Below are 14,489 nucleotides of genomic sequence, written 5' to 3'. Positions count from 1 at the left end.
CCCAGATGAACAGAGCAGGAGATAGAAGACTTAACCCAATCTTACAGAAAATGAAACACTCCATAAATTTTCTCTCAAAGGGAAAAACAAACATGAATTATAATTTAAAGAACATTATATTATGAACATATATAAACAAATATGTTATAAACATACATATTAAAGAATATTAATATATAAACTCTTGGCAAAAGTAGGAAAAGGAGCATTACCAAATGCCTACTATGATAGAAATACCGACTTGATTCCAAATCCAGGGAGTGTCAAAACAGAGAAAGAAATTTAAACCAGTATCCATAATGAAGATGATGCTACAAACTTCTATTTGCACAGCACCCTGAAGCTTGCAGAGGGTTTTCCTCCAGGTCCCGGCTCTGCCACTTTTTAGCCATCTGATTTTTGGAAAGCCATGCTAGCCTCAGTTTCCTCATTTGTAAAAAAGAGTGTGTCCTAAATGACCCTCAAGGTTATCTCTGGTTCTAAGGCACTATGAGCCTCTGCATCAGCTTTTAGCAAATACAAATTCATTTTGGAAATGACCTCTGGGGCTCCGGGTCTGTCCTGCCATTATTTCTGTAAAAGAGCTGAAGGGGCAGGAATGTCACCCACACCTGATGTCCACACCAGTGGCTGACGGCTCTGAGCCTCGGGACCTACCTGCAGTGAACAGCAGAAAGGATCCAGGGTTTTCACTTCTTTCAGAAACTTCAGCATCCCAATGGGGGTGAAGGGCACCCCAAAGTCGGGCGAGCTGGTGAAGTGGAGTGGGTCACCAGCTGTGGGGCATTGCAGCCATCGTGGAGCTGCTGAGAAGACCAGAAACCTAGGGTGAGCCTGGCGGGTGGCAGCGGCGGCCCCAGCACTCACAGGCGGCTGGAAATTCTGCCTGCTTCCCCTTAGTGCTGCCCTTAGTGAACTCCTGCCCCCCAGGGAATCCCTGTCTCACTCAAAGCACTCCAGGCAGGAAGATGTACGTTCAGCTCCCATGGACACTGATTAGGTGTGTGTCCAGGGTTCAAAGTCCCTTGATTTGTTTGAGCCTCTGGTTTCTCATTTGTCAAATGGGAATAATAACGTCTTTGGTGCCCACCCCGCAGGATTGTTGTAACACTCTATTAAAATGATGCAATTAAAGCACTTGGCTAACTATAAGGCGCCCCTTAAGTAGCAGCTATCATCATGATCCCTAGCGCCTGCAACACACCAGGCACTGAAGAAATGCTTGTTGACTCAATGAGTGATTACCCCTGGACCAAATTTCTCACTGGATGCGGGAATCAAGAGAGTGGCTTGTCACATCTGCTCCTTGTGCTAGCATCCTGAGTTTGGAGCCAGAAGAGACCTCAGCAGACTCCCTCATGTTCTACATGGGGGAACTGAGCCCAGGGACACTTGGCAAAGTCCTCAGGCTCTCTCTTTCCTATTCTGAGCAATGCTGACAAGCCTGGTGATCTGGATTCCCTACCAATGATGGACCAGAAAAAGGAGGAAGGGAAATTGTAGGGATGGAGGGAAACAGACAGCCTGGCAGGGAGGAAGGAGACAGGAAGAGGAGGAAAAGCAGATGCAAGAACGGAACAGGCTTCAGCCTCTGATTATAACTCTGAGGGGAAGAGTATGTCCTAAACAGCCCTTGATCCTGAGTTTTGTTTTTAATATAAATTTATTTATTTTTAGTTTTCAACATTCACTTCCACAAGTTTTTGAGTTCCAAATTTTCACCCCATCTCACCCCTCCCCCACCCCAAGATGGCATGCATTCTTAATATCCCTTCCCCTAGTCTGTCCTCTCTTCTATCTCTTCCCCCCCACTTCTCTTATCCCCTTCCCCTTCTGTTTTCCTGTAGAGCAGGATAGACTTCTGTATCCCATTTCCTGCATTTCTTATTTCCCAGTAGCATGTGAAAACATTTTTCTTAAACATATGTTTTTAAAACTTTAGGTTTCAGATTTTCTCTCTTCCTCCCCCCCGCCCACCCTCATTGAAAAGGCAAGCAACTCCATATAGGTTGTACATGTGCAGTCATGCAAAACACTTCCATAGTAGACATGTTGTAAAAACCCTCCCATTTATTCTATTCTTTCTTTTGATCCTGTCCCTCCTCAGAAGTATTTACTTCTGATTACACCCTTTCCCAATCTGCCCTTCTCTCTATCATCCCCCTGATCTCTTTCCCCTTTCCCCTATTTTCTGTAGGGTAAGACAGATTTCCATACCCAATTGAATGTGTATGTTATTCCCTCCTTAAGCCAAATCCTATGAGAATAAGATTCACTCATTCCCTCTCACCTCCCCCCGTTTCCCCTCCACTGTAAGAGCATTTTCTTTTCTGTTTCTTTTTTGTGAGATAATTTACCCCATTCTACCTCTTCCTTTCTTCTTCTCCAAGTATAATCCTCCCTCATCCCTTAATTTTATTCTCCAGATAAGACCCCTTAATCTTCAACTCACCCTGTGCCCTCTATCTATCTATCTATCTATCTATACATACATGTAATTTTTTTCCTCCAACTACTCTAATACTGACAAAGGTCTCATGAGTTATAAATATCATCTTTCCATGAAGGAATGTAAACAGTTCAATCTTAATAAGTTCTTATGATTTCTCTTTCCTGTTTACCTCTTCATGTTCCACTGGAGTCCTGTATTTGAAAGTCAAATTTTCTATTCAGCTCTGGTCTTTTCATCAAGAATGCTTGAAAGTCCTCTATTTCACTGAATGACATTTTTTCCCCTGAAGGATTATACTCAGTTTTGCTGGGTAGGTGATTCTTGGTTGTAATCCTATCTCCTTTGCCCTCTAGAATATTATATTCCATGCCTTGCGGTCCTTTAATGTAGAAGCTGCTAAATCTTGTGTTATCCTGATTGTGTTTCCACAGTACTTGAATTGTTTCCTTCTGGCAGCTTGTAATATTTTCTCCTTGACCTGGGAACTCTGGAATTTGGCTATAATTCCTAGGAGTTTTCCTTTGGGATCTCTTTCAGGAGGAGATCTGTGGATTCTTTCAATTTCTATTTTGCCCTCTGGTTCTACTATATCAGGGCAGTTTTCCTTGATAATTTCTTGAAAGATGATGTCTAGGCTCTTTTTTTGATCATGGCTTTCAGATAGTCCAATAATTTTTAAATTCTCTCTCCTGGATCTATTTTCCAGGTCAGTTGTTTTTCCAATGAGATATTTCACATTGTTTCTATTTTTCATTCTTTTGGATTTGTTTTACAGTGTCTTGATTTCTCATAAAGTCACTAGCTTCCAATTGCTCTATTCTAATTTTTAAGGAAGTATTTTCTTCAGTAATCTTTTGGACTTCCTTTTCCATTTGGCCAATTTTGCTTTTTAGGGCATTTTTCTCCTATTGGCTTTTTGGACCTCTTTTGCCATTTGGGTTAGGCTTTTTTAAGGTGTTATTTTCTTCAGTATTTTTTGGGTCTCCTTTAGCAAGCTGTTGACTTGTTTTTCATGATTTTCTTGCATCATCTCATTTCTCTTCCCAGTTTTTCCTCTACTTCCCTTACTTGCTTCTCAAAATCCCTTTTAGCTCTTCCAAGGCCTGGGACTGATTCATATTTTTCTTGGAGGCTTTGGATGTAGGAGCTTTGACTTTGTTGTCTTCTTCTGGTTGTATATTTTGATCTTCTTTTTCACAAAAGTAAGATAATATAGTCTGACTCTTTTTGCACTGCTTGCTCATGGTCCCTGCCAATTACTCGAGTTTTAAACTCTTTGTTAAGGTAAGAGTCTGCTTCCAATGTGGAGAGTGTACTGTCCCAAGCTTCACGGGTTTGTACAGCTGTTTTCAGAGATACTTGTATGGACCTGTAAATTTTCAGTTCTTCCAAGGTGATATGATAAGGGGCGAGGTGTTTACTCCTTTCCTGGCCTGTGACCACAAGTACTCCTTTCTGTCCTGTAACTGTGAGGAGGGGTTTCTCTGCACAGCCACTACGAGCTCCTCCACACCAGCACTCCTCCTCACCCCAGCACCACCACCCAGAACTGTGACCCAGATCCAAGTACAGGCAAAGCGAGAGATTCCTGGCTCAGCACTGGCAAAGAGATCCCTGCAATCCCTCTCTGATCAGTCACTGGATTCCCCCTCAGTCTGTGGGCTGGAAGCTCGGGAAGCAGCTGCCCCGCCCCCAGGGCCACGCTCTTGGGGAATGGAGCTGAGACCCCACCTTCCTTTCTCCCACCTTCCTCTCTCAGCACCGACAGAAACAGACTTTTTCCACTGACCTTCTAAGTTGTCTTTGGCATTGGTGGATTGAAGAGTCTGGAAACCTCCACAGCTGCCCGAGATTCAGTCCTCTGAGGCCTGCTCCAGGTTTGCTGCGGCCTGCGAGCCCACGCCACACTGCACTCCCAGCCCGGCGTTATACACCTTTCTGATCAATCATCCAGGTTGTCTTGGGCTGGAAATTTGTTTCACTCTGCCTTTTTGTGGGTTCTGCTGTGGCTTCAGAATTTGTTTAGAGCCATTTTTTATGAGTATTTGGAGGGGTTTGGGGGAGAGCTCAAGCAAGTCACTGCTTTCACTCCGCCATCTTGGCTCTGCACCTCTACCCCATCCTAGGTTTTTATGGAGGAAATCCCTGGTGTCGATGCTTACTTCGATCCCAGAGCCAGCCCTGGAGAGGCCCAGCTGCAGACAACACTCACCAACTGTATACAGAACTTCCGAATGGTGTGGTCCACCATAATGATGCAGTCCTCCACAGAGACACGGGCGTTCCCATACACCCAGCATCCCTGGTCTGGCCAGTACTGATGGCATTTCTTCTAGAAGAATGGGAGAGGACAGGTTAGCAGATTGGTGGCTCCTGCCTGCACACACACACACACATACATACACACACACACACACACACACACATATGCACACACACTCACACACATATACACACTCACACTCAGATGCACACATACACTACACATTTGTACAGAGGCATACACAGAGAGAAAGCTCATCGAAGTCTTTCTGAAATGTGAGAGCTGGGAAGACGGGAGCATTCCAGCTTTTTCCTCGGGAATACTCACAGTGAGTAATTTCTCAACCAAAAGAAGGACTTGTACCAGCCTATTGCCCGATGGTTGTAGAATTTAATCCTGAAAGGGAGCTTGGAAACGGCCTGGTCCAGCCTTCTCATTTCAGACGAGGAGGCTGAAGGGAAAGAGGGGAAATAATCTGGCCAAGACCATACTCGGTCCTCTCCCTGATCCCCATCTACTCAAGCAAGTGCCAAGTATTGCTGATTGTGCCTCAACATCTCTGGCGTCTGTCACTTTATCTCCCCTCAGCACAGGGGCTGCCTCCTACAAGAAGCCCACGCTGATTCCTCCCTCCTCAGTCATGGCATATTTATGTCATTGTATAAGTTGAGCATCCCCTTGGTAAGAGATTCTGACTTTATATGCCCACACCCCAGCTCAAGGCCTTGCACACAGTAGGTGCTTTAAAAAATAACTGCTGGAGGGGGCAGCTAGGTGGCACAGTGGATGGAGCTCTGGCCTTGGAGTCAGGAGGACCTGAATTCAAATCTGGCTTCAGACACTTGACACTTACTAGCTGTGTGACCCTGGGCAAATCACTTAACCCTGATTGCCTGACAAGCAAAGCAAAACAAAACAAAACAAAAATCCAAACAAATACACACACACACACACACACACACACACACACACACAAAATAACTGCTGGAGATTGAAGTATAATTTTTTTCACTTTATTTCTTTTTGTGTGTGTGTTTTCTTTTGCAATATTGCTAATATGGAAATACATTTTGCGTGACTTCACATGTATAATTGATAACATACTGCTTGCCTTCTCAAAGGGTAGGGAAGGGAGGGAATTCAGAACTCAAAATTTTAAAAAACTCAGTATTAACATTTTTTTAATGCAATGGGAGAAATAATTATCGAAATAAAAATATAATTCAAAATCAGCTGCTGGGTCGAAGGAGATGTTAGTGAATTGCTGAAGCAGCAGGTGGGGATTCCAGTCCAGACTGGAGGCCTGCAGACTTCCCTAAGCACAAGGGATGTCTTTGTCATCTGCATCTCTGCAGCACTGGTTGTTTCTGGCACGTATCACTTAGGAAATGGCCCCTTTTTCTAGGCACAGACATGATCTGTATTCCAAGTGAGGTATAAAACCAAGAAGCGCCAGCAGTCACAGGAGCTTTACCAAGGACACGGCATCAATACCTCCCTAACCCAGCCTCCTCTTGTCCTTCCTTCCCTTCTGATCTGTCAGTCCCCTCCACAGACCCTGCAAGCCAGGGACTCGGGCCTTCTGGCCACTCCTCTCACACAGAGCTTCAACTCTGTTGGACTCTGCTCCTCACACAAGAAATAACTTTCTTTCACTTTCCTGGGCCATGAGACCTGAGCCAACCAGTCACCGGCTGGTCACACCTGCTGCATCTGTGTACATAGAGTCGCTTTCCAAGGACGGGAGGCATCTCCTTTGGTGCTCAGATTCTGGGTCTCCTCTGAGTCCAGGAGCCTGGGTCCCAAGGACAGGCTCTTGACATGGCAGCCCAATGTAAGACTGCAGGTCCAGCTTCTCACTCGTCCTAGCAACCCAACCAGAGACGGTGATCACAGAAGATCAGCTGTCTCTCCCTGGCCCGGGCTCTGACGACACATGCGTCACAGTCATTACAGACAAGTTCCCATGGGTCTTGCTGGCTCTTTCTATTGAATCAAGGTGCCCTCTCCCACCTCAGTTTGGTTTTTAGAAAGCAGATTGCACTGGATATTGAAAAAGGGCAGGAAGAATCCAATGGGAGAATGTTTCAGGAGAAGCCAGTCCCACAAGCCTGGGAAGGTCCTGAGAATGAAATTCCAAAGACCCCAGAAGAAATGATTCCAGTGCAGATGGAGGGAGCTGAAAGAAGAGGCCAATGTGGCCCCATGGGGAGTTCATCTCCCTTTAAAATAACTTTATGGAGAAGGCCGAATAATGGTGGGCCGGCATTAATGTGGTGCCTGAAGGAGTTCATAGCAAGCTGTGATGGAACTCCTGCAGGTACGACTATACCCATTTTATAGAAGAGGAAATGGAGGCTAAGGAACTTGCCCAGGGTCACATGGCCAGACTCGAGCCCTGCCCTGGCCTTCCTCCCAACACCAAGTCCAGTATTCTTTCCCTGACGGCCACCTGCACCCCACCTGCTATTCTATGGGGAAGGAGGACCAGTAACTGAGCACAGATAAACAAGAGAGTGTGGCCTGGGGGAGCCCAGCATGACCTGGATTGGTTGGAAATAGCAACAATGATCATGAAAGGGTGGGGTTTTTAAGCTCTCTTGAGGGGCAGGAGAACCCAGTGTGGCTAGGAGCCTCGCCTGCATGGATGGTGGGATGACAGCAGACAGCACGAGGAACATGAGGCTATTTACCAGCAATATTTATACAGCGCCATGTATATATGTGCTAGCATATATTACATCACAACCCATATTTATGTGGCACTATGTGCCGGGCACTGTGCTGAGCACTTCTTCATTACTATCTCATCTGCTCCTCACAACCACCCTGGGAGGAAGGGCTATTATTACCCCCATTTTACAGATGAGGAAACTGAGGCAGACAGAGGTGAAGTGACTTGCCCAGGGTCATACAGCTAGTAAGTACCTGAGGCTGAATTTGAACTCAGGTCTTCCTGACTCCACTGCATCACCCCGCTGCCTCTTAATGGGGAACAAAAGGCACTGACATTTCCTCACCAGGGAAGACAACAAGCATGCCCGCATCCATGTGACGCTGAACAAAAACAGAATAAATAGAGGGAGGGATGGCAGGGAGGGCGCCCAAAGAGGCTGAAAGTACAGGTGGAGGCCGAGTGGTGGAGGGCTTTGAAGGGCAGAGGAATTCATACCTGGTCCAAGAGGCAGCAGGTGTTGTATGTGTGCGTGCGTGTGTATGTGTGTGTATGTGTATTGTGTAACTGTGTGTATTTGTGCGTGAGTCTATGTATGTGTATATGCATGTGCGTGTATGTGTGTGAGTCTGTGTGCATGTGCACATATGTGCATGTGTTTACACATGTGTGTGTGTGTGTGAGTGCATGTATATGTATATGTGCATGTGTGTGTGTGTGTGTGTGTGTGTGTGTGTGTGTGTGTGGCAGAGAAACAGAGAGACACCTGCATTCATCCCCACAGCTAGGACAGGCTCCCCTGCACCCTCCTTCCAGGCTCATCTGAAAGAGACCCCAGACACTATCGAGTCCAACCTCCTTATTTTACAAATGAGGAAACTGAGGTCGAGGGATGTCACGTGACTTGTCCAAGGACATATGTGTAGTATGAGTAGTCAGAGCTGGGTGCTCTGGCTATCGTGGTTTGGCCAGCAGAGAATCACTTGGCCTCCCCAACCCTCCTATGGCTCTGTGAGCACCTGATGACAGACTGGAGGAGGAGGCCTTGTTCCTCCTACCTGGGAGGCATTTTGGATTAAGGAAATGAAGAGCGCTGGACAGTCATGATTTTTCAGGAAATGCAACCTGGCCAGTGAAGGGGTGTCGTGGGGGAGTGCTAAGCCCAGGTGCCAAAGAATCTTATTTCACCAAGGTGCCTCCTTTTTTTTGTCTGAAGGGTCAGGATTTCACAACCTTGGTCCTTGTGGGTGGAGAGCTGAGAGCCCCAAAAAAGTCTCTTCAAATCAGGAAACAGGAACTCGATTGAGGAAGGCCTTGGTTAGCAATGATTAATCTCAGTAAGAGAGAGAGGGCAGAGAAGGGTGGGGCCTGGGCTGGGACAGAGTGTCCCAGAGGCACTTTTGGGAGGACGGAAGGTCTCCGAAGCCCCCCTGGGATCCCTCATTCTCCCCCAAGGATGGGATGCAGGCACCCCTGGTCCCATCAGAGTCTACTAAGAGGCTCCGAATCAGAAGCTTCTTTCTCTGTAGCAGTAAGGGCACATGATGGAAGCATAGAGGCTTCAGTTAAGCAGTGTTTCTGGTCATCGAGAGTTCTCAGGGGCAGCTCATTGAGGAGGGACCTTAGAAAAGCCGTCAGGCAAGTGGCCTTGGGTGCTTCGAGCTCTAACTCTGGGCTCTTTCCTAAGCCTCCTTTCTGCCAGGTGCCGCTGAGAATGGCCAAATCCCCTTGGCTCTGAGGCCTTCCCTCTGCTCATCTGTCCGAGGGATCCTTCCTAAGCCTTGCTTGGGCCTAGCTGCTGGCCTGTTGTCTTCCCCACTGGACTGACAGCTCCTCTTTGAATGCGGAATTGCCTAGCACGTAGTAGGCACTTAGTATATGTTAATGACTGACTATGTGCTTCACAAGTATATTGAGATGTAAGCTTCTTGAGGGCAGCACTGAATGACCGACTGAAGAAACATTTATCAAGGGCTGGGTACGGAGGATATAAGAAGAAAAGAAAACATGGCCCCAACCTCCAGAAGTTTGAAGTCTAAGAGGGGGAGACCGCACCTACAAATGGGGTGAGTGCTGCCAGATCCCAGGGAGAGCCAGGTACTCCCTATGGCCTTCCTGCTGCTCCAGAGCATCTTGATGGCTCTGATCCCCACTTGGCAAGGAGCTGGCATCGAGGACCCGGGAGAGGTGGGAGAGGCATCAGTGGGGGGATGGGGTCGTCAAGAGCTGGCGGTGCATCTGAGAAGGAATGGGCCCTGACACCCTTGGGCCAGCCTCTGCAGTGCTCAATGCAGGAGGGAAGTAAAAAGCCACCTTCAAGAAAGTTTGTCTTAGGCTCAGGGTCACTGGGCCTTGACACCAAGGAAGGAAACCACAGAAGCCCACCTTCTGCCTTGCCTTCCCAGTCCTCCTCCATCTTGGGGCCTTCCCTGTCTCACTCATCTCCAATTCACTGTCTCTCTCTTCTTTGCACACAGGTGTCTGAATGTTCTCTCCCCATGAGGCTATATGCCAGAGGCTTCGGGGGTGGCCATAGCACACAAAGTGCTGGGCCTGGGGTCAGAAAGACATGAGTTCAAATCCAGCCTCAGACCCCTAGCTCTGTGACCCAGGGCAAGTCACCTAACCTCTGTCTGCCTCAATTTCCTCAATCCTAAAATGGGCTTCATAATAAATAGCACTTATTGTGCAGAATTGTGGTAAGGATCAGCTGAGATAATATTTGCAAAAGCTTAGCCGGGCCCAGAATAAGGGCTTAATCAATGCTCTTTTGTTTCCTTCCTTCAGGGCAGGGACTGTTTATTTTTTGCCTTTCTTTGTATCCTCTGGGATTAACACAGTTAAGCCTGGCACAGAGTAGGTGCTTAATCATAAATGCTAGCTGACTGACTGATGTCTCCCCTGAAAGAAGCCAGGCACAGGTCAGTGGCTCAGCATGAAAGAGAGCCGTGGGGCTGATATCAGAACACCTGGCTTTGGAATCTGGCTCTTCTACTCCCTGGGTGACAGGAGGATAGCCCCCTTTCCTTTCTGGGCCTCAGTTTCCTTCTCTACAAAATGAAGGCCTTAAGCTCCTCACACCCAGGTCCCTTCTGGCCCAAAGGGATGCTGGGACCCCTCACCTGCCTCTTTCCCCCTGTACAGCATCTCCTGACCACGCCCCCTTCTTTCCTCTGACACAGTCCCCCTCTTTGTGAGGGTCATTTCTATGGAGTCTCTGAGCCCAAGACCTGGGCTGCAGGTGAAGACTTTCTTTTCAAGTGTATGGGAGCCCTCTCTCTGCCCTTTATCAACCCTCTTGAGTCTGGTTACAAAGAGCTTCGTCCTTCTCACTCTTGCCACCAGGGCCCTTTTCCCCGCCTCCATCACCAGCCCACCTCTTGCCCATATTCTTCAGAGTTAGCACTTTGCATGGCTCCCACTTACTGGGTGACTCCAGTTGGAAAAAACCACTCAAGTCAGATGAGACATTGCAAGAGGGGTCCACAGAATAAGACAGAAAATAAACGATCTGCCTTAGTCATCACAGGTTTGACTTTGAGATGAGAATGCTGCAAGCCCCTGAACCCTGGGCCGCTGCGGTGGGAGGAGGAAGGTAGGAAAAGGAAGTGGTTACAGTAGGCATCCCAAGGCCGCAGGGGCGGCCCTTCATAAGACGTCCCCCTTACCTTTTTTCTTTCTTTCAAGTTGGTCAGCATGACAATGGTCTCTGACTTCTGCTCCCAGACCATCCTCCAGAAGTCCCTGGCCATCTCCTGTTTGGGGCCTGCAGATGAGAGAGAGGGCCACAGTCGAAAGGCAGTCTGCAGGACCTGGCCCCCAGGCAGCCTGAGGCCGTCCACCAGATGTGCTCACCACCAGCTCTGAGGAGCACAGGGAGAGAGCTCTCTTCTGCCAAGCTGGACAACACGGACCCAACGTGTCGGGTCAGGCGGGGCTTACTAGCATTTATTAAGCCATGACTATATGGTGGGCACTGTGTTCATGGATTTCAGTCCATTCATTGACTGAAGCCCTCTGCTGGTTAGTTAAACAAATGGACCCTGGGAGAGGACCGAGTCTTGGCTGTGACAGAGCCTTGGTTATCTGGGAGTGAGGTCAGGGAGAAAGGGTTCTAGCATGAGGAAGGGGTGCTGGCTACACATGCTGAACCCACCTGTGCAGAGGGTGGCCCAGGCTGCCGTGGAGGATAGGTTAACACAAACCTCAGCCCTGCTGCTGCCTCCAATCATCTCCCACACAAATGAGAAGGAAGCAAAGGGGCAGAAATGAGCTGGGTAAAACACTTTACCTTGAGCAGCCATGAATTTATTCTTCTCTTTGTAACCCTGCAGAAGGAAGATGGTATTTGTGATTCTCTGCAGTGGTTTCAGTGACAGTCAGGAAGGGCTCGAGATTGACCCCGCCTCATGACTTCCTGAGTCTACAGAGCTCCCTGGTGAAAACAACCCCCTCTCCCAGAGCAGGCCCCAATCTTCCCTGCTGTTTATTGTTATCCCAGAGACCTTATTGGGGCCACTGAGAGACTAAAGCACTTGACCCGGGAGGAACCATGTGAACCCAGGTGTCTTCCTGACTCTGAAGCTAAGTCTCTACCCACTAAGGCACACTGCTAGTCATGATTTACCTAAAAACAGGTATTTGAGTAGCACTGGTTGAGGAGAAAACCCTTGGCTTACGTCTATGTACTAAGCATTGATGTAGTCTGAGCATGGAATTCCATCCACTGGGCTGAGAATCACCCTGGAGTGGTCATCTGGAAGAAAAGAAAGGGGGTGTCAGCAGAAGGGTGCCCCCAAAGCCACATCGAGCTGGTGTCTGCCCTGCTGCCTCCAGGAGCAGCCTGCAGCCGCATTGGAAGACCCATTCAAGTGGGCTGGGCCCCACCCAGCCATCTCCCTAAAGACACTTCTCCATTTCTAGGTGCTGGGCCGGGGTGTCCTGAATCAGGGATTGCTCTGTACTCATCAAGTCCAGAAAATTATGCATTCCCTGGGAGCCACAGGACAGTGGAAGATTCAGGAGATCTAAGATAGATGGTTTTTTCTCCAACTTAACCCTGAGCCAGTGAGAGCCTCTCACCCCCAACTCTACAAGATGTAGTTTCTGGGTGGACAAAACTTTGGATCTCTCCTTTGTCCCTATTACATTCCACTTCTAATTCTACTGACAGGTGAACAAATTCATGCAAGTCTCCCCTTGGACTTTAAACTCCATGAGGGCAGCCCCTTGTTGCCCAGAGCCCAAGGCCTTTCACATAGTATATGCTCAGTGGGGGCTGGCTTGAAATACATGAGGAAGCTTATGAGGCCTGAAGGAAGTGGGAAAGGCCAACACATTAATACTCAGAAAGATTTCTCTTGTTGATCCAATGGTTTGAACTTGGCAGGCCTTTCCAAGTCCATCGAGGTCAGCTTGTGCCTAAGCAGGGACGCCTCAGCAAGCCACTGGGTGAAGCAGTGAAGACTTCTAGGATGAGAGCTTTGCAATCTGGACTTGGAAATGTCCCAGGGGGGCACATGGGCTCTGCAAGCAGGGGGAGGTGGCTGGGATAGCAGATTCAGCTCCAGCCTTTGACCCAGAGGCCTACAGCTAGCCTCGATACCCAGGGCAAGCACTTCCCAGAAGCCCCCCCCTTCCCTCTCTCCTGCCTCCATGCTCTGAGACGACCTGCAGGCACCTGGGAGCTAGAGGGAGGGCAGGACCAGGGGAGGAGAGGCGTGTAGCTGGATCCAAGATGTTGGTGATATTTCCCTTTTCCTTTGTCCACAGCTCTGGAGACTGTGGAGGGCAAGGGCCTGGCTGAGGGGAGGTACTGCCTTCCCAGGGGCCTGGGAAGGGCTACCTTTTTTGCCCCCTAACAATGCTTGGTATCTGTCACAGGACATTAGTACCATGCCCAGGCTGTGGCAGACACTCAGAATGGGAGAGGAGATCTTGTGGGCCAATTGCAACACTGCCTCCAATGGCAGCCGAAGGGTATGTCTACACCATGATGCCAAGCAGCCAGAAGGCAAGAAAAGCTTAGTCAGGCATCAAGGCGGCCTTTGAACCCGAGACCCTGAGAATGGCCATCCATCTCACTGGAGGACAGGGTAGGAGCAGGCTACCCACAGCCAAGACTCCCAGGAGATGAACCTGGGGTGACCCTGGAGAATTCTCTGGGATGGGCCTTGGCTTTTACTTCCAAATATCTGGATGTTTGGTCCCAAGTAAACAAACCATACAGATGTTTACTTTAGAAAGCTGTGATCAGATCACAGAGGCTCTGGGGCTTTGGTCAAACTGCACACAGGTGTAGGATGTCTGCAGTATTCACGGCCACCCACTGAAGGCAGCAGTGTGGCCCTGGGCAAATCACTTTCTTCCTGAGCCTTTCTGAGACTCAGTTTCCTCATGTGTAAAGGGGATAATAGTCCTCCCAAGGGTTTTTGTTAGGACCAGATGAGATGTGTATGTGAAGTATTTTGCCAGCCTCGAAATGCTACAGCAATGTTGGTGATCACTGCCTTCATTACTAAAGGTGGATGTATTCCCAAGCAGCCCAGTAGTCTGGAAGCTCACACAGCATCTATCCATCCCTGAAGCCCTCCCTGGGTCTTCCTGAGCCCATATGAAGTCACTCCCTAAGGATAAGTGGTCCCTTCCTTTCCTGCCTTGGTGGGGATTCCCACAGGTGAGGCTTCTGCTGGGGTCCAAGGGCTGGGGACAGATTTCAGAGGGATCTATAGACTTGGATGGAAAACAAAACTGCATGTTGATTTCAACATAAATTGCTTTCCTTTGAAATCCTTTGGATTTTATCTTGGGCATTTAAAAACACCCTCTGGCCTCCCCATCAGCTCCCATCTCTTCTTTGCTGTCCATAACTCTGGGTCAAGAGAGGCCAGAGGAGAGGCCTTCCTGGCAGGGCTGAGAGCACCCCGAGTCCTCCAGAGGTGGCCTCCTGAAGCTGACCCAGGACAAGCTTCCTGGGGTGGCTGGCCAGCTGGGTCACCACGCCAGCATCAGGGCAGGGGCTTCATTCAGCCCAGAGGCTCCCCCAGCCATTGATGCCCAGAAGAAAAGCTGGATCACTGTGATAACTGTTATCTGTACAG

At 48.6% G+C, this 14,489-nt stretch overlaps 1 pseudogene across 1 annotated transcript; it reads right to left on the bottom strand.

The window, feature by feature from the left end:
* Nucleotides 1-567: 567 nt before the first annotated feature.
* LOC144456406 (receptor-type tyrosine-protein phosphatase epsilon-like) lies at nt 568-11,762 on the bottom strand (annotated as a pseudogene). Its single transcript, XR_013485506.1, has 4 exons — nt 11,681-11,762; nt 11,058-11,155; nt 4,665-4,784; nt 568-806 (listed from the first exon to the last, which is right to left on the bottom strand). The product of XR_013485506.1 is annotated as a receptor-type tyrosine-protein phosphatase epsilon-like (transcript).
* Between the last annotated feature and the right edge of the window lie 2,727 nt (nt 11,763-14,489).

This window comes from Phascolarctos cinereus, unplaced genomic scaffold (assembly GCF_003287225.1).
Source record: "Phascolarctos cinereus isolate Bilbo 61053 unplaced genomic scaffold, phaCin_HiC Scaffold_3;HRSCAF=262, whole genome shotgun sequence".
NCBI classification, from domain to species: domain Eukaryota; kingdom Metazoa; phylum Chordata; class Mammalia; order Diprotodontia; family Phascolarctidae; genus Phascolarctos; species Phascolarctos cinereus.
Note: the sequence above shows the minus strand (reverse complement) of the source record. Positions and strands in the feature narration are given on the sequence as shown.